The sequence below is a fragment of the Hemicordylus capensis genome, chromosome 5 (assembly GCF_027244095.1).
Source record: "Hemicordylus capensis ecotype Gifberg chromosome 5, rHemCap1.1.pri, whole genome shotgun sequence".
In the NCBI taxonomy this organism is placed as follows: Eukaryota; Metazoa; Chordata; class Lepidosauria; order Squamata; family Cordylidae; genus Hemicordylus; species Hemicordylus capensis.
Genome location: NC_069661.1, coordinates 152,314,734 through 152,339,588, shown reverse-complemented (window position 1 = coordinate 152,339,588; position 24,855 = coordinate 152,314,734). Strand labels below are relative to the sequence as shown.

At 44.6% G+C, this 24,855-nt stretch overlaps 1 long non-coding RNA gene across 2 annotated transcripts in view; it reads left to right on the top strand.

Annotated features, from left to right (window-relative positions):
• Positions 1–24,303, top strand: part of LOC128325990 (uncharacterized) — a 28,094-nt gene extending 3,791 nt beyond the window's left edge. Inside the window, exons 2-3 of one of the 2 annotated variants that reach the window (XR_008307782.1) lie at positions 5,256–5,317; positions 23,319–24,303. This is a non-coding gene — a long non-coding RNA (uncharacterized LOC128325990). Of the gene's footprint in view, positions 1–5,255; positions 5,318–8,038; positions 8,441–23,318 lie in introns of those variants that run through there. The other variant, XR_008307783.1, reaches the window with a different exon arrangement.
• The last annotated feature ends 552 nt before the right edge of the window (positions 24,304–24,855 follow it).

Here is a 24,855-nt window from a genome sequence, read left to right as displayed (position 1 = left end):
GATCTCTGGGGAGACTGCAGATCCCTGCAAACTGAAATTACTTCAACTGTAGCAACGTTAAATAACCTGTTTACAACTGGGTGGGTACACAAATGGATTAAAATGCTGCTGAGTCATTAATCTGGCATAAGGAATATTTTATGATACTGTAGTTGTTGAAGATCAACAAATCGGCTTATATATAAGTATTTCAAAATTGCAGTCAATGCATTTAATTTTTTTTAATGAACCCAAATTGATTTCCCCCACTTTTTCTTTTAAATGAACCCAAATGGTAATTTGCTCCAAACTGTGCTAATACTATGCCTACTAAGGGGAGGTTTTAAAGCCGGGTTTTAAAAAAGTTTCCTATGACAATCTGTTTCTTTGTCGTAGAAACAAAGCATATATTCATTGCTCCTTAGACGCATTTGCATAAAAAGGCACATGGCATGCATACTAGAATGTTTAGTTTTACATTTCCTGAGGGAAACATTTCTTATATTACTTGCACTTCTCTGAACTACTCTGTGTGTGGGGTGGGGGTGGGGGTTAAACTAAGTAATCCAACCACAGGTGAGTACAGATAGTATCTCTGATATTCCTGCATTGCCTTTTATCTTTACTTTAAAAGGTTTCGTATAGATTTTCTTAAATGTTAAGCTGAACTGTCTGTCTGCTTAAAGCATTTGAACCGCCCTTCTGCACGATTCCCAGGTGCAACCATTAGGACATTAAAACTAACAAACAAAAACTTCTCAAAATAGCTTGAGGGCAAGAAAGGAGTTGTGTTGCTCCTAACTAGTTATGAAACCAGCACGGTCTAAGAGGTGCCCTGAGTTCCCTTGAGTGTGCTCACAAGATGCTGAACAGGTTGCCAGTCAGGCCCCAAAGTGCACATGGCTCTCTCTTGTGATGCTTCTGCTTTGGGTAGGAGTTATTCATGCTGAGATCCCAAAGCACTACCTAAATGCTGCTTCTGACATTAGTGCCCTGTACACAGGCACAGAGCAAGCCACCTAATGGCACAGCAGGGAAGTAACTTGCCTAGGGAGCAAGAGGTTGCCGGCTCGAATCCCCACTGGTATGTTTCCAAGACTATTGGAAACACCTATATCGGGCAGCAGCAATATAGGAAGATGCTGAAAGGCATCATCTCATACTGCGTGGCAGATGGCAATGGGAAACCCCTCCTGTATTCTGCCAAAGACAACCACGGGGCTCTGTGGTCGCCAGGAGAGACACCGACTCGACGGCACAACTACACGGGCATAGAGTGTCTCAAAGAAACATGGTAATTATTATTATTTTAACTAATCTGAGACTGATGATGCTTGGATGGGTCTGTCATGAACAACCTTGGTCTGCTTTGGAATGTTTGAATGAGGGGACAAGCTTTCTTCTTAGGTGAGAAAACTCTGGCTTCTTATTGGTCCCGAGATTTGCCCTTCCAGTTTGTAGAATTTAAAGAAGGGCCAACTGTCCACAGTGGGTCCTCAAGGCTGGATCATCCATGAGGCCAGCTGAAAAGGTCACTGCCATCACCACTACCACTACTGTTGCTGGCCACCTCTGCCCACAGCTTTCTTGGGGGCAGCTGCCACAAGAGGCCAGGTGAATCAATGGCCTCAAGTGGTGAGTATGCCACAGAACAACTGATGTCACAGAATGGTGAGTGCAGGCACCCCAAAATAGGCACCACCCCACCTGCCTGCTGCTGCCCTCACCTCCACTGCCATTGCCCCATCTGTTGGTTCCTTCTTGGTCCAGCTTCCTCCACCCTCATCAGTCCTTCCCCCCCTGGCCCCAATGCCACCCCTCTTCCCACTCTCCATCCTTACATTCCAGGGTGTGCTGCAGCTTGGTGTTGGAGGCCAGCAGCAAGGCAGCGTGGATGCAGCCTGTGTTCACCAGCAACCTCTCCTCATCGCCACGGCTGTGCCAGCACCAACACCAGCAGATCACTTGTGCTCTCTCTCCCTTCCAACAACCAATCTGCCCATTTTGTCTTCTCCATTTCAGGAGTAGACAAAGTGGACATGTTTGCTATGGGAGAGGAGAGAGCAAGGGAGCTGTTGGTGTTGGTGTAACAGCAATGAAGAGAAGCCACTGCTGGCTGCAACCTCCATCCATCCTTGCTAACTTGCCACCAGCCTACCACACCTTGGAGCACCACACCTTGGAGCACGAGGCCAGCAGTGGAGAAGAAGGGTGGCAAATGGGGCCAGTGAGGTGGGGGGCAGGGCCAGCAAGGGGGTAGGGCAGAAGCAAACATGGTTCTGGCCCAGAGAGTGGGGCCGCAGCTCATTGCCATTCACCACAAGTAGCAAAAGGCAATGAGCTGGGGCTGCTGCTCCTGATACTCTGCCCACGTTCCCTATATTTGGAAAGAATGGGAGTGGACAGAGGAGGATGTTAGGAGGAGGAGAAACGAGAAGACTAGACCACCTCTCCTCTCCAGTTCCCGTTTCTTTCCTTTTTAAAATACAGGGAGGCTATTCACACACACGTGCAAAACTGGGCTAAAGAAGCCCAGCCCAGTTTTTCACACATGTATGTACCGCCAGGAACGCACCTGATCCCAGCTGCACCACAGCACGGCAAACTCGCTTGTGGAGCCACCCTTCTAAACAGGGTTAGGAGAGCGAGCGCTCTCCTAACCCTGTTTATCTGATCCTATATCAGCCAAGCAGCTGCGGCTGATAGACTCAGGGAGGGGAGGGGAGGGGAGGGGGGATGTCCGCAGTGCATTATTGGAGCTCTGGGTGGGTGGGACAACGCAAGGCAATGCACCCCAACCCTCAGAGTTACCAGCAGGAGCCGGTGCTCATCTGGGCAGGTGATCCGCCTGCCCAAGGAGGAAGGACTGCTTGTCTGCGGGGAAGGTGCATTAAATCAGCCTTCTCCGCAGCTCACCCTCTAGCCCTTCTCACTGCTCATGAGAAGAGGCTTAGGGAGTGTGGGAGGAGGAGCAGAAGCCACTGTGGAGGCTCTTCATGACTTGGCTGCCTGGTAAAGCAGGGTAGAAACTTGGTCCCTGAGCTGCTGGATGGCAAGATGCCGCACACCACCAAGTGGAGTGAGCAGCAAGGTATTATCTGTGGTCCATTGCCAAGCGAGGTGAGGGGATGTGGCTTTTGGCACCTTAACTCAGGCCAGTCATGGCTGAACTGTAGCTCTGGTAGACAGACTGGGGAAATGGGATATGTTACATTAGTTAGAAAATGTATGTTTTGTGTTCTTTAAATTAATACATGTAGTTGTAAAATGCAAAGTATGCTTTCTGTATCCTTGCTCCTTCAACTTGAGTAAGCCCATTTAAACCTTCCTATTTCTCTGTTGGCATAACAAAGCCAATGGGTATAAGAGAGATACTTTTGCCTATTAATATGCAACTAGCTTAACCCACACAGAGCATCTGCACACTAGTACTTGATTGCTCCCCTCACCCCCTGCCACAGCCCCCTCACCTCAGAGTTCTCTCCACCCACACCTGAGCTGCACTCCTCCTCCTCCTCCTCTGTCTCATTGCTTCCATCCCCCTCATCCCCTCACCTCACCCCTCTTGGTTGCTCCTCCATCCCAATCCCATTGCTCCATATCCTTCACCCTCACCCCTCTTGGTCGTGGCTGCAGCATTGCCGGCACTGATTGGCCAAGCCACAGCCCCCTAAACCCAGAGACCACCCTGCCAAGCCCCGCTCCTGCTCCTCCTCCCCACAGGAATAGCAGTTGACTGGGCACTTCCTCACTGCTGCTACCGCTGCCATGGCTGCTTGTTCCCCTCAGGATGCTGACAGGCTCGGGCCTGTCCCTTGCTTGCCTCTCTCCCTCCGTTAATGGCCTCTGTAGCTCCGAGCAGTGGCAACAGTTGACCAGGCCATTCCTTGCTGCTGCCATGGCCACTTGTTCCCCTCAGGCCCCTGACAGGCCCAGGCCCATCCCTTGCCCTTCCTTTTTTCTCTCTTCCCCTCCCTTCTTTCTCTCTCTCTCCTTTGCTTGCTCTTCCCCCGTCTCCCCCCTCTTCCTGAGTTAACAGATCTTGTTCATATTGTTTCCTCATCTAATTCACACAGTGGCAGCCTCCTTCTCCTAAAGGGGCTCCTTTCTCCCTCGCAACAGCTGTAGGGACACATATGGACATCTCAACGGCATAGTTTGTGATGATGTCATCCACCTCAATCCAAGATGGTGGCAGTGTGAACGTCTGAGGTGCAAGCCAGCTAATTGGTGGATTGTCTAACCTATTTGAACCAAATTGGGTACAAATGCAGTGAGTGACACACAGGGATACCTCAGTGGCATAGTTTGTGATGATGTCATCCACATTGATTCAAGATGGAGGATGCGTAAACTTTTGACGTGCAAGTGGGCTAACTTGTGAACCGCTTAACTTATTTGAACTAAATTTGCTACAGTGTAGGGATACATAGGGACATCTCAATGGCCAAGATTGTGACAATGTCATCCATCCCAATTCAAGATGGCTGACATGTAAACCTTTGAGGCACAAGTGCACTAATTTGTGGACAGTCTAACTGATTTGAACCAGATTGAGTACAATTATAGTGAGTGACACCCAGGGATACCTCAATGATGTAGTTTGAAATGATGTCATCCACCCTGATCCCTGAATATGGTGGACACATGAACATTTGAGGTGCAAGAGATTTAACTTGTGGACTTCAATTTGAACCAAATTTAGTCCAGTTGTAGAGACAGTGAAAGGAAAGCAGGCTGATTAGTTCTTTCTAGAACAACTTGTGTATATATATATATATATATATATATATATATATATATATATATTCTTCTCTCCTCTACATTCTTCCCGCCAGTAACAGCTGCATTCCAACTGACCTTAACCATCACAGGCTCCTTTTCCCTATCTGCATATGGAATTCCCACTGCCAAATCATCACGGTGCTCCTGCTCTGTTACCTCCGATTGGTAAAGCACAGACCACCTAAGCCTTATATATATAGATAGATAGGGCAGAAGGTTGGCAGTACGGCGGCCATCCCTTGCCGTAGTAAAAGAGGATTATAAGCTCATTAGTTACAGGGTCCAATTATAAAAATGTTTTCTGAAAATACCAGCTTCTGTTGCGGGCTTCATGGGTTTAAGAGAACATTATATTTTTGAACAGGTGACTGTTTGTTGCATTGTATTTTAAGCTCTCCTGCTCTCTCACTCTCTTCTGAACAGCTTTGTTGCCTTTTAAAGGTCTCTTGTCTTTTTATGAGGTTGTTATTCTTTTTTATTCTTTTTTTAAGCCGCACTGGATTTGTCTGATTTCAGACTGATGGAGGAAAAGGGGTTCAACAATAATGACCAGGTACATTTCTTTGCAGTGTTTCTGCTAGGCTTTCTTATGATCATCACTGACTGCTGAGTTAATATAGAGGAGATATGGATTCTGCTTACCATTGCATTGATGATTTAGGGGGGAAACCAAAAACAAGCCTAAGCTTTTGCTGCAGATATCAGGAGGATTTACCAGGCTTAGCTGAGGTGGCTGCAAAATTCCACTGCTAACCTAAGAATCGGAATGCTGGCTTTAGAAAAGATAGCTAGAAACCTATTAGCCAATTAGCAGCTCAGCAACATTCCTTAGGCATGAACTACCTTTTTGATTCATTTTTATGTAGCAATGTGCCTATCTCCTAACCATCTTCATTCGGCCACTTACTCTTGAATACTGTACAGTCTAGTGCAAGGGATTTGAAGCTCGTTGTATAAGGCAAGCCCTGTGTATGGAAGGATGCTGCGCCTTTATATAGTACATACTGATGTACCCTGCAGCACCTTTTATTGGATTATGATGATGGTTTCATTTCTTTAAATGTGGCTAAATTTTGCTTCATAGCTTGCAAAATACGCACAGTGATGCTTACTTTGATGTAGGTTCTTGTTGTCTGCCACAAACTGTATGAGGATTGTTTATCTGGCTGATGACTGTAATGAAGGATATCTGTCTATCTACTCATGTACCACTGCTGAACTTACTGCTAGTAAAACTCATACCATAACTGAAAGAGTGGTGATCTGGTAGAATACAGAAGCGGGGAAGGGCAAGAATCCTGGGGGAAAGGGAAATAAAGAGGAGCTGGTGAACTAGCAGCTGCAGGCACAACAACATGTTTTCCAGAGAATTACTGCTCTGTGGGTTAACTGCAGAAGCTAGGGCAGTGTGTATCAAAATACTCACTTTTTCAAGAGCTGATGCGATTTTACCAATATGGGACATGAAGACAGCCAAATGGTAGTTGGTGGGGAAACGGGATTCTTCTTCTTTAGTTGCTTCTCCTATTGGAGGTTAGCTATCATTAAGGCTACTGGATATTTTGACGCTGCATCTCTAAATAGTGATGCAGTGCTTCTACCATACCAGTCTCTAAGGTTTTTCAGCCAAGATGTTTTCCTTCTTCCTACCCTCCCTACCCTCCTCCTGCCCTCCATCTTTGCTTGCAATAGTAATTGCAGAAGACAGTATCTCTGATGTCTCATCACATGCCCCAAATATTCCAGTTTCCTTTCTTTTATCTTTCTTAAAATTTTATTTTATTTTATTTATTGTTGAATTTATATTCCGCCTTTCATTAAAACAATCCCAAGGTGGTTTACACAAAAATTAAAAAAAAAACTATAAAAATGACACAATTAAAATATTAAGCTAAAATATAAAACCAATCTGATTAAAAAGATTTAAAATACAAGCATAAAAACTGCACAAAAATGTCCATGTTTTTATTCATTCTTTGCAGAAATTCTAAACTGGTGACAGTATCTACCCAAAAGTGAGACAGGAGTCAGATATTAAACTGTAAATAGGTAGTTATTTACTTTCAGTTTTAAGTAAGTTTTAGCCCACAATAATTTAAATGCATGGATGAAAATGGCTAATGCAGGAATGCTCTTTTCTTCATTATAAACCAAGGGCATGGCCCTCTAGGAAGCCATCCTGTATGAGTCCCATTGAAAACTGATAGCAGAAACTGATCTATCACACATTACCCCACCCTTCCTTCTGTTGCACACCAGTACTTTTGTTTCACTTGGGTTTGTACAAGAGAGTTCTGAAAGATTGCACATTGTGCAATCAGAAACCGGCACTGGAATTTCAACAGGAGCATTGCTCCTGTTGAAATTCGACTGCTGGTTTCTGTGCACAGGTAGCTACTGTACAGTTTGCCATAGGGCAGGGCTGCACACCTCAAATGCCCTGCTTGGCCGGAACCATCCACAACTTGGCGTGCAGGAGCCGATGTCAATTTTTAGCACATTACTACACTAAAATTAAAAATATTATTAGTTACTTGTGGATCTATTCCTCCATTAAATGACCCATAATTTTAACCAAGGATAGTTGCCGGAAAGTAGATCTGCCCCTGCTCAGTCAGTGGGGCCCCTGGAGTGCATGTCAGCCCCAAATGCCAAGTCCTCTCTCCCTAAATTAGCATTGCTTTCAGGCTGCAATCTTAGGCATGCTTAAATGGGAGTAAGCCTCATTGGGATTTCTGAGAAAACATGCATAGAATGGTGCTGTAAGGCAGTTTCCAGCTCCTGTGTTGTTGCAGGATACCTGGGGGCCAGTAAAATAGTCCCTGCAGGCCAAATCCAGTCCCCAGGCCTTATGTTGTGCAAGCCTGCCATAGGGACTAGTGCTGAGTGAGGGAGCAGTCCTTGGGTATCCAGTGAACAAAGTACCAAAATGCTCAAGGACATTTGACAGAAATACTTTCAAGATTATAATATCCAGTGAACAAAGTACCAAAATGCTCAAGGACATTTGACAGAAATACTTTCAAGATTATACTATCCAGTGAACAAAGTACCAAAATGCTCAAGGACATTTGACAGAAATACTTTCAAGATTATAATATGCAAGAGAAGTGGAAATGGAGTTTGGCTCACTGTGGAAATCCACCTCAAAACTGTATGAAATTAAAACCTGTTCTTGGGATAAGGATATTATATATTTCCTTCCTTACTCTCAAACAACTGGTTTCTTTCCTTAAGCTTCAGTCTTCTGAAACCTTTTGTGTTTATAATTTAGATGCCTGGCCAAATACTACAGGATTATTGCCGAGAACTATAGAAGGAATGTCACAGCTTAGCCTCATTTCAAGACTAAGAATTCAGAAGTATTTCAGCAAACTGAGCAAATATGGGATCCTCACACAAGATGAGTTGTCCTCTGTTAGGGCAAACCTTTGATCAATCACATTCCCATTTTTGCGGAAAGGAAATAATGCTAACAAAATTGAGTTAAAATAGGCAAGTATCGCCTTTTGTGCTGGCAGCAGGGAAAGGACAGAATACTAAAAGCAATTTAATTCTGCAATGACATAGTAGTACATTCTTCTGTTGATGCCATCTCTTGTATTTAAGTAGCATGTATGAAAATCTCTGTACAAGGTTTTCCATAACCTCAGAAAATAAATTAATGTAAAATCACCGTCTGAGAAATCCCAGGATGTATAATTAAACCCTGCTAAATGGGCAAAAGAGGTACCTTTTAAAATGCTCTCTCTCTCTCTCTCATATTTAGGAGCGGGGAGAGCAACTGTCCTATTCATCCCAGCATGGTGTCCCTTTCAGTGGTTATTGCTGGCGTCTCCTTTGTGTCCCTTTCTAGACAGTGAGCCCCTTTGAGACATGAAACCATCTTCTTATTCCTTTTGCTATATAAATCTCTTTGTGAAGTTTTTTTTGGGGGGGTTGAAAAGCAGTATATACATATTTTTTAAATAATGATCCCAAAAGGAGTTCTAAAAGGACAGATCATTCTTCTAGAATTTAATTCATGTTTCAGTAGTACATGGAGATCAGGGACGAAGACTTCATTGCATTAGGGATCATATGACAGCAACATGGTAAGATAATAGTTCCTCCTTTGAGGGCTGACAAATCTTCAAGGTCAAATTTTCAGTTCTGCTCTCTGGCCTAATTCTCTCTAAGGAGGTAAACAACATGTGTCTGGAGTATACTACTTCAGATTACAGGTGGAGGCTGATATGACAATACTCCTACAAACAAACAAACAAAAATCCCTCCACATAGAAAATGAAATGTTGTAAAGAAATGCTCCAGATGACATATAGAGGCGATTCTCACAATCGCCAAAAAGTGGGCTAAGGGAGCCTAGCCCGCTTTTTGCCTATTGTGTGCTGTAACAGGAGCCACACGGCTCCTGGCAACAAACCTCGGTAATTCCCCTTCCCCTTAGCCAAGGTTAACGGAGCGAGCGCTCCATTAACATCGGCGTTTTGCTCGTGTGTCATTGTGGCGCGTGGTGACACACGAGTAGACCCCTGACCAGGAAGCTGCAAGCAGCCTCCCGGGCTCGGGGGGGTCTCTCCAGGATGCCCCACATGCTCATGTGGTGCATCCTGGAACTTCCGGGGGCCACACGGCCCTCAATCCCCGCAGCCCCTGCTGGCTCCATGACAGAGCTGGCAGTCGTGTGGGTGGCCGAACCAGTCGCCCAGGACTCCACGGGCAATCGTCTGCAGTGAGAGCGGGCTAAGCCCGCTCTCTCTGCAGACTGTCACACCCTCAATCTCAGATAGCGAGGAGGAAGGGGAGGCTGACAGCCTTTCAGCCGATGCGGGGGTGCCTGAGAGGCCGAGCCCAGCTGTCAGTTCCCAAGAGACGGCTAAGGAAGAGACAGCTGATGTTTCGGAGCAGGCACAGCAGTCTGGGGCAGCGGAGACAGCGACGGACAGACTAGAAGATGAGCTGTGCGAGCAACCCCCACTGTCTCCACAGCAACAGCGTGTCACAAAGCGGAGAGCACAGCTGGAAACTATCAGGAGGAGTAAACACCTCTTGCAGAGGGCTGATAAGCCTTGAATCCCTGCCAGCTGAGAGTTACCAGCTTGGTCTATAAAGCACGTTAGCAGCTTTCTGTTAGCTGCTGGAAGATAACATTTGTCAACCCTCGTGTCAACAGCTTTCAGCCCGAGCCTGATATAAAGAACTATTCCGAGCCGTGTTACATTTCTGCAGCCCAGTTTGTATTGTGGTCTATCTTCCTGGACTTCCCTTCTGGGTGGCCAGATTGCTGACACAGACCTCATTTTGGCGAGTCTCACTGATCGTGAGACTGGCCTCATAGTTTGCTATATATACCCCCCCCCCCGAGCCATTTTGGAAGGGCGGTATACAAATCAAATCAAATCAAATCAATAAATAATATATGCAGAGGGAGCACTGTATAGAATAACCTCTTCAGTCATATCAGCCCTCACCTGCAATCTGAAATGGTACAGTCTAGGCACGAGATTGTCACCTCAGTGAGGACTAGGCTTATATATGTCCAATAGATAGTGAGGTATGCAAGATTTAAAAGGAGGATATGGCCATGAGCAAGAGAAAAGGGGAAAGAAAGAAAAAAACCACAATCCAGTTAGGACTGAAGCTAGTACAAGAAGTCAGTACAAGAAAGACCAGACAGACCAGATGCAGGACTGGGCTAGGGAACAAGAATTTTAGAAAACAGATGGCCTTGAAGCAAACCTCAAAAATTTTCCTCAAAGCAAACTTCCATAAATCTTTTTGTCTTCTTTAATATGACTTATACTTATTATTGGAAGAGTCAGCATTATGACCCAGTGGCATTTCACAGAACTACAAGAGCTGAGGCTTGTGCAGCAGAATATTTTTCCTGAAGAATTAAGGGAGATTCACCTTGGATGAGCTCAGCAAAGCTTAAAGTAAATAATGAAATAGAATCTCTTTCCTTTTCTACTTGTCCTGATTCACCCCATCTCAGCCATACAGATCAAACAAGTACTGAGTATGCAGGAAATCTGTAGAATGATTAACTAAAGGTTAATCATACCCTCTGCATTCATTGTGACTGGTAAACCTAAGGCATCCACAGTAGTAGTAGTAGTAGTAGTAGTAGTAGTAGTAGTAGTAGTAGTAGCAGCAGCAGCAATATTAATAATAAAAGAGTAACAATCTATTACTTTATTTTACTTCAAATACTTGCATCACAACTTCAGATTTTTAAAAGACACCTAAAAGCCAATGGTGAACATAACCTATATCCCCTAAAAGAAATGTGGATATTTTAAATGAACACTTGCACAGTTCAGGGACCCTGCACCTGAAAGAAGTATAAATATTATTCATGCCAGTGCAAGAAGATAAGCAGTCAAGAAGGGGAAGGATTGAAAGCAATAGAACCTCTGGTGGTCTGGCCTGTTAGGTCCGTGTTTGGAGCTGAAGTGATAGGGAATTTTGGCTCTAGGCTACATGAAGTCTCTGAAACAGTAGCATAATAGAAATGAGACGGCGGTGAATCAGATGGTCCCTGGTTTAAATCTCGTGATGCTTGCACAGTGCATTGTGGGATATCTGGCAGCTGGGCTTCCTTCTACCATCACCTCTCCTTCAGCATGCCACTCACCGCCCTGCTGCTCGTGTGGGCTCGCAGGTGGCAGAACTGTCTTTGGGCCCCAGATATTCTGGGGGAAGGTAGGTAGGATCCTGTCTTCCCTCTAGCCATGATGAGAACATCCCTTATATGTTAGTTAATTTAAAGCCTGCTCCTGCTTTCAGACCTGGCTCGTATAGGCCTTCCTAAGGCCAAAGAATCAATTCATCAGCACCTTTGAAATATTCTGCTTCAAAAGGACAGTGCACGAACTGCACAATGTGTGGTTGTCGGAAATTGTAGACTAACCTTATCTACAGCTAATTACTCATACAAAATTACTTTTCCTAAGTTCTACCATGCCTTTACTTTGGCCCGTTTAAATGTGTTACCTTTGGCAGTTTTGGAGGGTAGATTCGGGAACGGGCCTTCTCCATTGCTGACCCGAAGGCTTTGGAACATGCTCCCTGATGAAATAAGAGCCTCCCCATCTCTTACAACTTTAAAAAAGGCAGTCAAGACACATTTGTTTACTCAGGCTTTTAATCAGATACTGTTTTAATAGTTTGATGATTTTTAATCGTTTTAACATTTTTTAAAAAAATTAATTAGATCTGTTTTTGTATTTTAGCATATTTTAATTGTGTGATTTTTATAGTCTTGTTTTAACTTTTTCTATGTGGACCACATTGTGATTGTTTTAATGAAAGGTGGTATATAAATTTAACAACAACAATATTATTATTATAAGTTTTAAATTGTAGTAATGTTTTAAACTTTTTATTTGATATTTTTATTGTAAACCACCCAGAGACTTGCGTTTTGGGCAGTATACAAATATGTTAAATAAATAAAATAGATTCTGCCATACACTGTATTCCCAACAGTACTGCCCTTGCCGCTTAGGCATGATCAAGTCAGTGGAGCATGTATTACTCTACTGTGTATTTTATAGAGATATACGTTCTCTTATTGGTCCGATTTTGTTACATTATCAAGGCAGGCTGGATGACTTTTATGTAAATTTTATTCATTCTGATGCCAAGATTGTCTAACAAGGAAACTCTTCTCTTCCTGCCAGCAGCTCTCTTGGGCCCACCTATCTGGTGTGCTGATTGGCTGAGCTCTGGAATTCACCGGCCTGTCAATCAGGACAGGGTTCACTTCCAGTTTACTCTTTAGGGGAGGGGTGATTGATCACTACACCCCACTCCTTAAATTGAGACAGGTGGCTGGAAATGGGAGTTGACAGCTCCTGGCTCAACAGGGAGTTGAGAACACAAAGCTTAATTTTCTAACTTAACTATCTAAACATACAAAACAGTAATAAACAATAACATATCAACAGAACATTTGAACTTCTTATCCTGTTGCCTCCACCTTTCCCAAACAACTTTAGGTCCCAGGGGAGACTTCAAAGTGTCCCTGTGACAAGGCCCCTGTCACAGTGTTTGTTTGTTTGATTGATTTATACACCGACCTTCCAAAAATGGATCAGGGCTGTTTACATCAAAATAAAAACAATTAAAATAAAAACTAAATCAATTAAACAATTAAAACCATTTAAACAAACATTAAAATCATTTAAAACCAAAATTGAAAATTTAAAACCATAAATCTAATTAAAAGCCTGGGTGAATAAATGTGTCTTCAGTGCCTTTTAAAAAGTTGCCAGAGATGGGGAGGCTCTTATTTCAACAGGAAGCACATTCCAAAGTCCAGGAGCAGCAATGGAGAAGGTCCATTCCCGAGTTGGCAGCAACTGCAGACAAACCTCTCTTAACAGGCAGTGGGGCTCATGGCAAAGAAGACGTTCTCTTAAATACCCAGGGTCTAAGCTGTTGAGGGCTCTATAGGTAATAACCAGCACCTTGTATTTTACTCAGAAATGTATTGGCAGCCAGTGTAGTTCTTTCAACACAGGAGTAATATGGTCTCTCCTAGATGATCCAGAGACCAACCTGGCTGCCGCATTCTGGACCAACTGCAGTTTCCAGACAACATACAAAGGCAGTCCCACATAGATCACATTGCAGTAATCCAGCCTAGAGGTTACTAGCATATGTACCACAGTTTTGAGGTCATTCATCTCAAGAAACAGACGCAGCTGGCATATCAGCCGAAGCTGATAAAAAGCACCTCTGGCCACCGCCTCAGCCTGGGACACCAGGGAGAGGTTCGGATCCAGAAGCAGCCCCAGACTGTGTACCTGTTCATTCCGGGGGAGCGTGATCCCATCCAGAACTGGCAGATCAAAATTGTCTGCTGAGTTCCAACCACACACAATAAGTACCACCGTCTTATCTGGATTCAGCCTCAGTTTGTTATCCCTCATCCAGCCCATTACTGACTCCAGGCAGGCATTTAGGGAGGTTATGCCTTCTCCCGATGATGTTGACATGGAGAATTAGATTTGGGTGTCATCAGCATATTGATAACATCTTGCACTAAATCTCCTGATGATCTCTCCTAGCGGTTTCATGTAGATGTTAAACAACATTGGAGACAATATGGAGCCCTGAGGAACACCACACAAAAGTTCAGATTTTGAAGAACAGAGGTCTCCAAGGAACACCATCTGAAACCTGCCCATGAGGTAGGAGCGGAACCACTTCAAAGCAGTGCCTCCCACCTGCAATCCCCTCAGACGCTCCAGAAGGATACTGTGGTCAATAGTATCCAAAGCTGCCAAGAGATCCAAAAGGACCAAAACAGTTGCACTTCCTCTGTCAATTGCCAATTGGAGATCATCCACCAGGCCGACCAAAGCAGTCTCCACCCCATAGCCCTCCCGAAATGGGTCTAGATGATCAGTTTCCTCCAAGACTGCCTGGAGCTGGGAAGCCACCACCTTCTCAATCACCTTGCCCAGCCATGGAAGGTTGGAGACAGGCCTGTAGTTGCTTAACTCTGAGGGATCCAAGGCAGGCTTCTTCAGAAGCGGTCTAATTATTGCCTCCTTAGGACAAGGAGGCATCCTGCCCTCCCTCAGAAAAGCATGTATAATCTATACCAACCTTCTACAACAGCCTCCCTGCCAGATAGTATAAGCCACATTGGGCAAGGATCAAGAGGTCAGGTGGTAAGTCACACCTTTCCAAGCAACTTGTCCACATCCTCAGGAGTCACGAACTGAAACTGATCCAGGATTATCACATAAGAGGAGCTGCTGTACACCTCTGCATTTGACTCTGTAAAAATTGTGGAGTTTAATTCTAAGTCAGCCAGAATACAAGAGATTTTGTCCACAAAAAACTCATTAAAAAGTCACAGCAAGTAATTGTTGGTTCCAAGTACCGATTCAAGGGGAAAGGGGTGCACCTTAGCCCCTTCACAACCCTGAACAACTCCATCAGACATGAACTTGCAGATGTGATATGGGAGGAAAAGAATGGCTTCTTTGCTGCATGTATCCCCAGAGCATAGATCTTCAAATGCGCTCTATATAGTTATCTCTTGGATTTGAGTTGAGTCTTTCTCCTTTTGTGTTCTAGTTGTCTATCTTGCCACTTCAGCCCCCGTAGTTCTTCCATATACCAAGGGGCCAGTTTTGAAATGGGTCAGAGAGGACGCTTAGGGGCGATCGTGTCCACTGCCCTGGTGAGTTAATTATTCCAATTTTCCACCAGAGTGTCAACAGGATCACCAGCAGAGCCAACACTAAATCCTTCCAAGGCTCCCCAGAATCCTACTGAATTCAATAACCTTCATGGGCAGACTATCCTAATGGGTTCCCTGCCCCTACAGAGGTGGGACGTGGTCATGAGTCCAACCTTAACCAGACTGTGGTCCGTCCATGACAATGGGGAAATCATCACAGGAGTCCCCACGCACAGAACACCACCCTGTTTAGAGTGAAAGACCAGATCAGGCATGTGACCAGCAATATGTGTTGGTTCCAAGACCACTTGGGATAGGCCCATAGTTGTTATGGCCCAATGTTCCTCTTTTTCTTGTGTGGAGCCCGGTCTGGGCCCACTGGCATCCTTTTTGACTTAGTGCCCCTCTCCGAAACATTGGTGGACAGTCCTTTTAAAGTCTGGGGCTGAGAGGATAAATATTAACTGAGGGCTGCTTTTTATGCCTCTAAAGCAATTTGACACTCTCTCCCCCACATCTCCACCTTGGCTTTATTTGCCCCAGCTGTCCTGAGGACCAGCACCTGTTCTCCTGGATCAAATACATGCTCCCTGGTGTGTAGACCAGACCAGGTCTTCTACTCTGTTTGGGCCTCCCACAGATTGCTGCAGAAGGGACAGGGTCTCTTTCAGTGTGTTTTGGGGCTTCTCCCGAAAGTTCAATACATTTTCTCCCTGGAATGTTTCCTTTCCCTCCCACTGACATTGCACCTGTCCCAAAGTCCGTCTGACATCTCTCCCATGGACTAGCTCAAAGGGAGAATAACCTAGGCTGGGGTGTGGCACAGCCCTATAGGCATCCAACAGCTGTGGCAGCCCCAAGTCCCAGTCCTTGGAACATTCCTTAATGAACTTCTGGATCATGGCCTCCAAAGTCCCTTGGGCCTCTCCCACCGATCCACTTGTCAGGTGCTGGTCAGACACTGGGATGAGATGCTCCACTCCATTGGTTCTCCAATGCTTCTCCATCACTCCATGTATGAACTTGGCACCTGCATCAGTCAGCACTTCCCTTGGCCAACCAATCCTGGCAAAAATGCCCAATAGAGCCTGACTGACAGTCTTTGAATCTTTCTGGCTCGGGGTGATCACCTCTGGCCACCTAGTGGCACAGTCCACTGGAGTCAGTATGTACTGTTTTCCCCTAGGAGCAGTGGCAGACTGGCCAGGGTGTCAGCTTGCCCGATGGCAAGTGGGCCCTGTGGGCCCCTGATGAAGTGGGCCCCCCTAAACATTAGACAATATGTTAAAAATGTTAATGACCTTTTAGTAGTTTGAAAATATAATAGGAGTTCCAATATTATTACTGTAAGCAAATAAAATTTTCATCGTATTACTATTTTAATAAATTTTTTTAATAAAATCATTTTTCGAGGATATTTTATATTTAAGAATATTATGCCCAGCCAGCCGGGGGTGCCTGGCGGAGGGCAGCGGATTCAGACAAGTATGATGCAAAAACAAAACAAGAAGCAAATGTTTTACTTCAAAGTCTTCTAAAGTATGAAACAATATTGACAGCATTTACTTACTTGTATATATTTGAAACTACAGACAGGTTATCAAGTTATTTACAGACAAGTGGTTTAGATATGTTTACTGCATGGAGTTTAGTAGATTCAGCTACGACAAAGTTGAAGGAACAGATAAGAGCATTTGATAACATTCACAGCAAGGCACTGGAATTTGTAAACAAATGTAATGACAAAATTTCACAGTTGAATATGGATGAAAATCAAACATTGGAAATTGACTCTTTGGAAACAGCATTGCCAGTTAAGAGGCAGAGGAAGAAGAAAGGAATGGCCGATGAGCTTATAGACGATGAAGGAAATTCCTCAGATTCTCTAGCTGATTTTCAAGTAAATGTGTTTAACCTAATAATGGACTGCATTGTCCAATCACTAGATTCACGCTTTGTACAACACAAAAAGTTGTATAAAGATGTATTCTGCTTGGACCCAGTAAAGTTTAAAACTATTGCAGAGAAGGGCCTTGAAGATGAAGCATTGGAAGGTATTATTAAGCTGTCTCCACAAATCAGCAAAGTTCAAGTTATATTGGAATTGTTTTCTTTTGCTTCGAACTTTGATGTATTAAAGCTATTGCTTAATGATGGTGAGAATATGGATTCCAGTTGCAACAAGTGTAAAATTTGTAGCACTTGCCCATCGTGTGTATGAAAAGTCCTGGCATCCAACAGACTTCATGACAAGGCATATGGTAACCTTTATGAACTTTATAAAGTCATCTGCACACTATCACTCAAGTCCAATGTGAGAGGACATTTTCAAAGCTAAAGATCATAAAGACAAGGCTAGGAAATTCACTGTCTGAGGAGAACTTGGAATCATACATGTTGCTATCCATTGAAAAGGAATTGTTAGATGAATTGGATGCAGAAGCAATTATTGACAGATTCACACAATCATCTAGTGAACTTAAACGATTGCTCTTAATATAGTGGACTGCATGAAATATGCTTTTGAACTACCTGTTAATGTGTAAAATGTTCAGTACAAGCAAACTATTTAAAAATATCCACCATTTATTTTTTAAAAATTAAAAAAATAAAAATTCAGTTATAACAATCTGTACTGTATACTGCCAGTAATATGTACAATATATGTACACTGCAATTACTAAAAAATATACATTTATTTCACAAAATTTTAATTGTACCTTTTTTCCACTTATGCATTTTTGAAAATTTTATTTATTTCTTATAAAAAGTAAATGACAGCCTTATAGTTGTGGGTGGGCCCCCTTTGTCTCCTGGCAACCAATATTTTTAGACCCAGTCCGCCACTGCCTAGGAGTCTTGGGTTGGATAGACCCCAGGATGCCTACTGCCACTCTCTGAAATGGGGTGTCCTTGCCAGACAAGGGTTGTACAGGTGTCTTCCCTTTGTCCCGGCTCTTCTCCACCTTCTGGCAAACCTCACATGACTTCACATACTCTGTCATGTCCTGGCCAAATCCAGTCCATTAAAAGTTTTTCCTTACTTTCTTCTTGGTTTTCCCCACCCCCATGTGTCCATGTGGGTGGGCATGCACCACCTCTAAGATGTGCAAGCTGTGTCTCTTAGGCACTATATGTTGCCTCTGGGGTTTGCACCCCTCCCTGTGAGTTTTATGGATATACGCACAGTAAAGCAACCCATTCTGGATGATGATCTGGGAGCTCAGCATTTCCCTGAGAGGTGGTGAGTTGGGGTTCACCTCCTCCCACAGTTGCGTCAAACTTGGGTCTGCCTCCCTGCTCTCTCCAGAACTCCTCGGCCTTGCTTCTGAGGGCTGCTGATGGTGGCTCCTGGCATCTCTGCTGACTCTGCCTTCTCCTCCGCAGTGTCCCCCTCTTGGTCATTTGCCTGCTGTAGATGCTCGGGGATGGGGGCATCAGCCTCTGCTCCTGGGTGCAGCTGGATTTCTCCCTCACTGGGCCTCTTAGCACTTGGGCTAGGTTCTGGCTTCAGTCTGCATAGGTGGTGCTGGTGGGGACCAGGTACCTTGGCTCCGCCTCTCTTGCTCCACTGTCACTTGATCCTTCTCTCCTGGCTGGAGAGTCTCCCAAATGTAGCCAGCTAAATCTTCTCCAATCAGCATGGCACAGGGATGTTCTCTCATCACTGCAAACTCCCATTCTCCTTTCCAGCCAGCCCACCAAACAGGTAGCTTCCCCAGGGGCATTTCTGCCTGGCCTTTGGGCAAGGTAGTCCACACCTGGGATGCCTGGGCAAGCTGCTGGGCCTTGACAATCGAGGGGTGTATGGCTGTTATAGTAGCACCAGTGTTTCTCCATGCCATGACTTGCTGGCCATTGATTGACCCAAACACTCTGTCACCTCTTGGATGGAAAAGCTTCCACATCAAAACAAGGAGGTGGCCCCATATTGGCAGCCACCACCTCTGGGCTCCTAGTGCGAACCATGTTCAGTAGGGCTTTAGGCCTTGGGGCAGTCCGTCTTGAAGTGCCCCCCTTCCCCCACACTTAAAACATCTGGAGCTGGCCTGCTCAGTCCGTCTGCCCTCTTGTGGTGTAGCAGGCGGGAGTGTGACTGGTGTCCCCTGGGCTCACCTTGGTATGACTCCAGGGCTCCTCCCGCCATGGGAAAAACTTGGGTCAGTCCTGTTGAAGTGCCTCTGCTGTCTCTCTAACTCTGGAGTCAGACATCCTCTGTGCCCACTCTCCAGTTTCCTCAATGGTCTTGGGCCCCTGAACAAAGACCTGCTCAAAGAGATGATCTGGCAGTTGGGTCAGGGATTGCTCAGTTTGGACCAGTTCCATGATTTCCTCAACTTTCTTCACCCTTGCCCGTTCCAACCATAAGCGCAGTGCCCTCTTTAACTTGTGGGCATAGGTCTGATAAGACTCTGCAACTTTCTTCCTCAGACCCCTGAATTTAGCCTGGCATTTTCTGGAGTAAGTCTTAGCCTGGACTTAACCATGTCTTTGAACAGCACTTAGTCCTCCATGTTACTGACTGACATTTCTGTTGATACTGCCAGAAGGGAACCAGTCAAGCGACGTCTCAAGTATTTATTTACATGTACAGGTCCTCTTTAATGCTATAGCCCTGGCAGGGCCCTTCAAAATTGGAGAGAAAACAGTCTGGATCCTCACCTTCCTTGAACTCTGGGGATTTGAGTTTTCCCCCTGGAGTGGTTGAGGTAGCAGAGTTGGCTAAGGTAGTTGGTTCTGGTTGCCCTCTATTTATCTGGGCCATTTCAGCCTCATGGGCAAGTTCCATCTTTTTGATCTCCAGCTGTCTCTCTCTCCCTTTTTCTTCCTTCTCCAGATTGCAAAAACATGCAGTGGCCCCTCTCCGCTGTCTATACTAACCTAGCTATTCATCTAACCCGGCAACTAAAAATTAAAATAACCATGTGTGTGCTTGCAATCCATTTTTGTTCACAGTCAAAGGAAATTAGGCTTTGTCGTAAACTTGTCAGGCTAGTCTCAAGTTATATGACACCCAGGAGGCTACCAGCACTGGTGTTTAGCTTATCAGCCGGTGGAGCGGAGAGTAGATAGAAAGACAAAGTAGGTTATCAGGCAAAGCAGTACAAGCAATCCTACAGCAGAGCCAGTCCCAGTTGTAACGATATCTAAGCCAGCTGACCAAATCTAAATCGAGTTCCACAAGTAGAGTACAAACAGTCCGGGGTCAGTGCATGAGCAAAGCAAGCAGGAACACAGCTGGGTCATACAACAAACACGACGTTGCATCCAGCACTGCGACTGTGGTGTGGCAGTCTTAAATAAGTGGAAACCACGTGCTTTCAATCATTGGTCTCTGACTCAGCAGTTCTCCTTGTTAGCCGAGTAGTTCTGCGCGTGCGTCTCCTAATCTCCTCCTTTCTGTTTGACTGGCACCTCTCTACAGCTGAGATCGGCTGCATCTCCTCCACAGGAGCTGTTGTACTAGGCTCCGTCTCTCCCTCAACGTCCTGTGAATCAGCTCCACTTGCCTTGGCAACTTCTTGCTTTTGAAGCTGCTGCACTCCCTCCTCCGCTGTCACACTGCCTGTCTCCTCCTCATCTTTCTATTTGGTTGTTGAAAACCCATTATTCATTCTTAAAAATTATATCAATTTCAGGTGATTTAAGACATTTTAAATTACTCCAATCCATTTTTGTAGCTTGGGCACTTACTCTTATGCAGCAGAATTTCCTTTTTAAAAAACAACAACACAAAAATCGAGAAATAAACACATACCCTGCATTTAAAGTTTCAGTGGAGCTCAGAGTTTCTTTTGGCAGGTTCCTGTTGTGTACACTGAGTAGGAAACTCGAGTTCACACAATGATGTGTAACTTGTGAAACGGCTCTCGAATCCAGTTCAGCAAGCTCTGCATGAGGAGTGCATCTCTTGGGCTTCTCTCTCTCGTGCTTCTTGACAATCTACTATTGAAACTCAGGCAAATTTCAAAAAAGTGCTTTGCAATGTAGCTCAAGTAGCTGTTTACAGGGAAAAAATGAAATACCTTGTGTGTGCACACTACTCTTTCAGCCTGTCTAAAGGAGTTTTTCCAGGATCACTAAAAAACAAAGTGCTATTTATAAAATTGTGGTGCAAATGTTTAAAAAAATGAACACGGCCAGAGATTCTTCATGTGGAGGATTTTCCATTAAGTGAAGCACATTTTCAAAATGTTATTTTAACACTGCACTCTTTCAAGTATTCTGATGTTCTGGGCTTTGATTTCCCTGCAGCCACATCAAACAACTGAATGGAAAAGGTTGCTCTCACTTTGCGCAAATATCCACATGAACGTGAGATGCATCTCCTCTATTTAATCACATTTGGTAGCAGAAATGTTCAAAAACATGGTTGAACTGTAAAAAAACCAACAATTAAACATAGTTTATAGGGCTCAGGCAGATAAGATGGTCATACTTTTTAAATAATGTGTAAAACCAGATACAACTTTGCCGTAAATAAGTCACACATTGTAGTTATTTGTCTGCATGGAACTTGTTCGATCAAATCTAACCTGACTGAAGATTCTGATCCCTCTGATATAAAATATGAGAAACAATAATTAAGTGGAAATGTGATGCTAATTTCAGAAACCAGAGTATTTGGTTATTGATCACACCAGTGTGAACTGGAAGAGTTCCAATATTTTCTTAAAGGTTCTTGGAACTGGCATCGACTTTAGGAATTCATGGGACTGGCATCTGTTTCCAGAAATTGTTACCATTAATGGTTTGATGTTTCACTTCTTTTCTGATCAACTTTATCCCTAAGTTCAGAAATACATAATTCCAATTATATTTAATATAATCAGAGATTGGTCAAGATATTTTGGCATGTGAGACAGAAAATCCAAATGGTACCTCCCATGATGGTAAAAAATTTCAAACTAAATAAATGACAATTTGCTATTCTTTAAAATGCCTGGGAAACTCAAAATTCTTTCAGAATCTAATATTTGGATTTTGGGTGATATAGAAATTAAATATATAAATAAATAAATATTTTCCTTTAACACAGGTGAGGCTGATTCTAGAGTTTTAAATAGATTTCTTTTAAAAGAAAGTCTATACAGAGGGCGGAGGGAGGGATGAAGCAGGGTGAAGAAAAATCATGTTCTTGTGAATGGAAGAGTATATATCAGTAACTGCCAGAGAGAATCATGTAATCTTGCAGAAACTAACACAGCACTTCACTCTCTTTTCCTTGAAAGTTAAACCAGTGAGACTATCCATTGCCTGCATTGCTATTTGACTGATTATTTTAATTGTTTTCAATTCTACTCATAAGGATAGCACAGTAACAAACTCTTTTCAATGGGCAGGGAACATAAATCCCATCCATAATGTCCGTGGAGGGCTTTTGGAGAAGGGAAATGGCTTGCTGATATATAAACACAAGTTTTGTTCATAATTCAGCAAAAGGCAAATACAACAGTTGTGCAAATCCTGCTATCCAAACAAAACTAGGCCCATTCATGATGCAGTAAGTTTGCACTATAGATTAAAACATAGTTATGCTCCTGTTTGCCAGCGGGGGGGGGGGGAGGCATTCATGAGTTTACCACATGCCAGCTTCAACAACAGATAATTAATGGGTGAGTGGTCTGCCAAACAGTAGTCTCTAGACACCATTTCAGTTTATTCAACACATATTGGATAAGCTATACCATTACAGAAAGCAATTGTTCCTCTTTAGGTGTTCATTCTTTCTTTCTTGCTATGCCAATTTGCTACTAGCAATTGCTTCCTGGAGTAGATCAGTTTGATCTTCTCATGTAAATGTTTAGGCTCTGCATACAAATGTGGAATATCTCTTGCATTTCATGGCCGTTTGGCTCCTTTGCTTCTTAAACTGCTTAAGTCCCAAGTATCTGAAGGAAGGTCTTTTTCCTCAGGCATTTGTCCACCACACAAGACATGACCAAACCATGAGTGACTAGGGCAGGATTTAACCTACCTCCCCCCCACCCCCCGCCGCCTCCCACAGATGACCAACAGAGCTCCTGTTTGGTGCGCCAGGGCGTGCCCACACAATCCATGCAGCATGGATTGCTGGAGACCGGGTCTCATTTTCCTGGCTGCTCATATGCACAGCCTCAAGATCTGCTGGCAGGGTGGCGGGGTGGGGGTGGGGGGGCTCTCCATTGTCATGCACATGGGACAGGTCCTTCTTGGTTGTTGCCCCAGATTGTGCTGTTTGCTCTCAAACTTGTCTGCCTTTCAACAGCAGGCAAAGGCAGTACTGTTCTCTTATGCCTTTAGCCTTTGACTGATGTGTTAATCTTACGTTATCTATCTATCTATCTATCTATCTATCAATCACACTAAGGACGTACGTGGTACATCTCGTGGTACATGGCACATCTCGTGTGAGCTCTGACAACAGACACGGAGGAGGGCTGAGCAGCGGACAGCTACTGCTGAGGCGACAACGGCGAGGAGAGAAAAGGCACAGAGGAGGGCTGAGCGGTGGACCCAAGGGCAGCTGCTGCTGCACTCGAAACTGAGGGCAGTGGGGGGCGGGCTGTGGTCACTGCTTCCTCCCCTCCCTCTGGCTGCCTCGCCATTGGAGCCAAGGAGTGCTTCATCCAGCCCGCCAGGAAGTGCTCCAGGAAGAGCAGTGGTATTGCAACGGCAGCAGCCTAGCCCAGCTCCAACTGCTGGCCTCCGTTGCATTGCACCACCAAATCTCCTCACAAGGAGGATAGCCAAGCCAGGGCTTCCCATCCAGCCTGCATGGATGGCCAGGCTCACCCTCGCAGACCTTTCTCCCTCCGGCCTAAGGCAGGAGAGGAAGGTGGGGCAGGGGGCCGGATCGGCTGGTGAGGGGCCAGAAAGAACTAGCGCACATAGTGGTGGAGACGTGGCCGGCAGGGCGCGGGAGAGGGGAGACTGAGGTAGGATGGCAGCGGAGGCGGTGAAACCTCCTTCCTTGGGCCCTCCTGCTGTCCAAATGACAGTTCGGCCCATTTTTTCCCCCCATTTTGGGGCTCTCTGTGCAGCGCATAAGGAAAGAGGTTTTGCCACCTCCGCTGCCATCCTGGATGGCAGGGGGCAGCTTAAGCCAGGGAGGGAGAGGCGGGGCAGGCAGCTGGATCAGCCAGGGGGAGAGGTGAGAGACAGGGAGAACTAGCGTGCAGATGTTCTGTGCCGGGCCAGCTAGTGGTTATTTAATCTCTTTACTGGTTGTGAGATGCTGATGTTAATTTTTATTTATTTATTTTGTGATGTATTTTAATCTTTGTGAGTCACCTTGCAGTTTCATATGATAAGATGATATATAAATAATATTCTGTGTGTATATTTCTTCCCGATACCTGTGGCACATAGAATTATTTCCTTCATTGGACAAAGTGACTTGCACTTGATGTCATAATATATTTATTCATTTCTCAGGTGCCACAAAATTCGCTGTTGATTTTATTCTTAACAACCTTTAGACTAGAAACAGAAAAACTGTAATGCTTTCAAAATTCTATCATGCTTCGTGATGTTCAGGGTTCTAGGAAAGCCCTACAATCCCCAGCTTTGCATGAGAATTCTAACAACAAGCAACTTGGGGCCAGTTTGTATGAACATGGCCCCATCATGCAAAGAAGGGGAGGGACACGACGAGAGCATCCCCACCCCACAGTCACCCAAAAAATATCCTAATGAGTTGTTGGGGTATTCTTCAATCATGTGCGGGGGCTGTTAATCCAAATGGCCTCTAAACACATATTCCATAACCCAGGGACGTCCCAGCACATCAAAACGTCCTTCAGTGATGCACGAGCAGGTGTGCTCTTGGCACTTCCCCTCCCCTCTTAATGTGTTGGGGTGTGTTCATGTGATGTGGCCCCTTAACAGGTATATTTAGCTCCTAA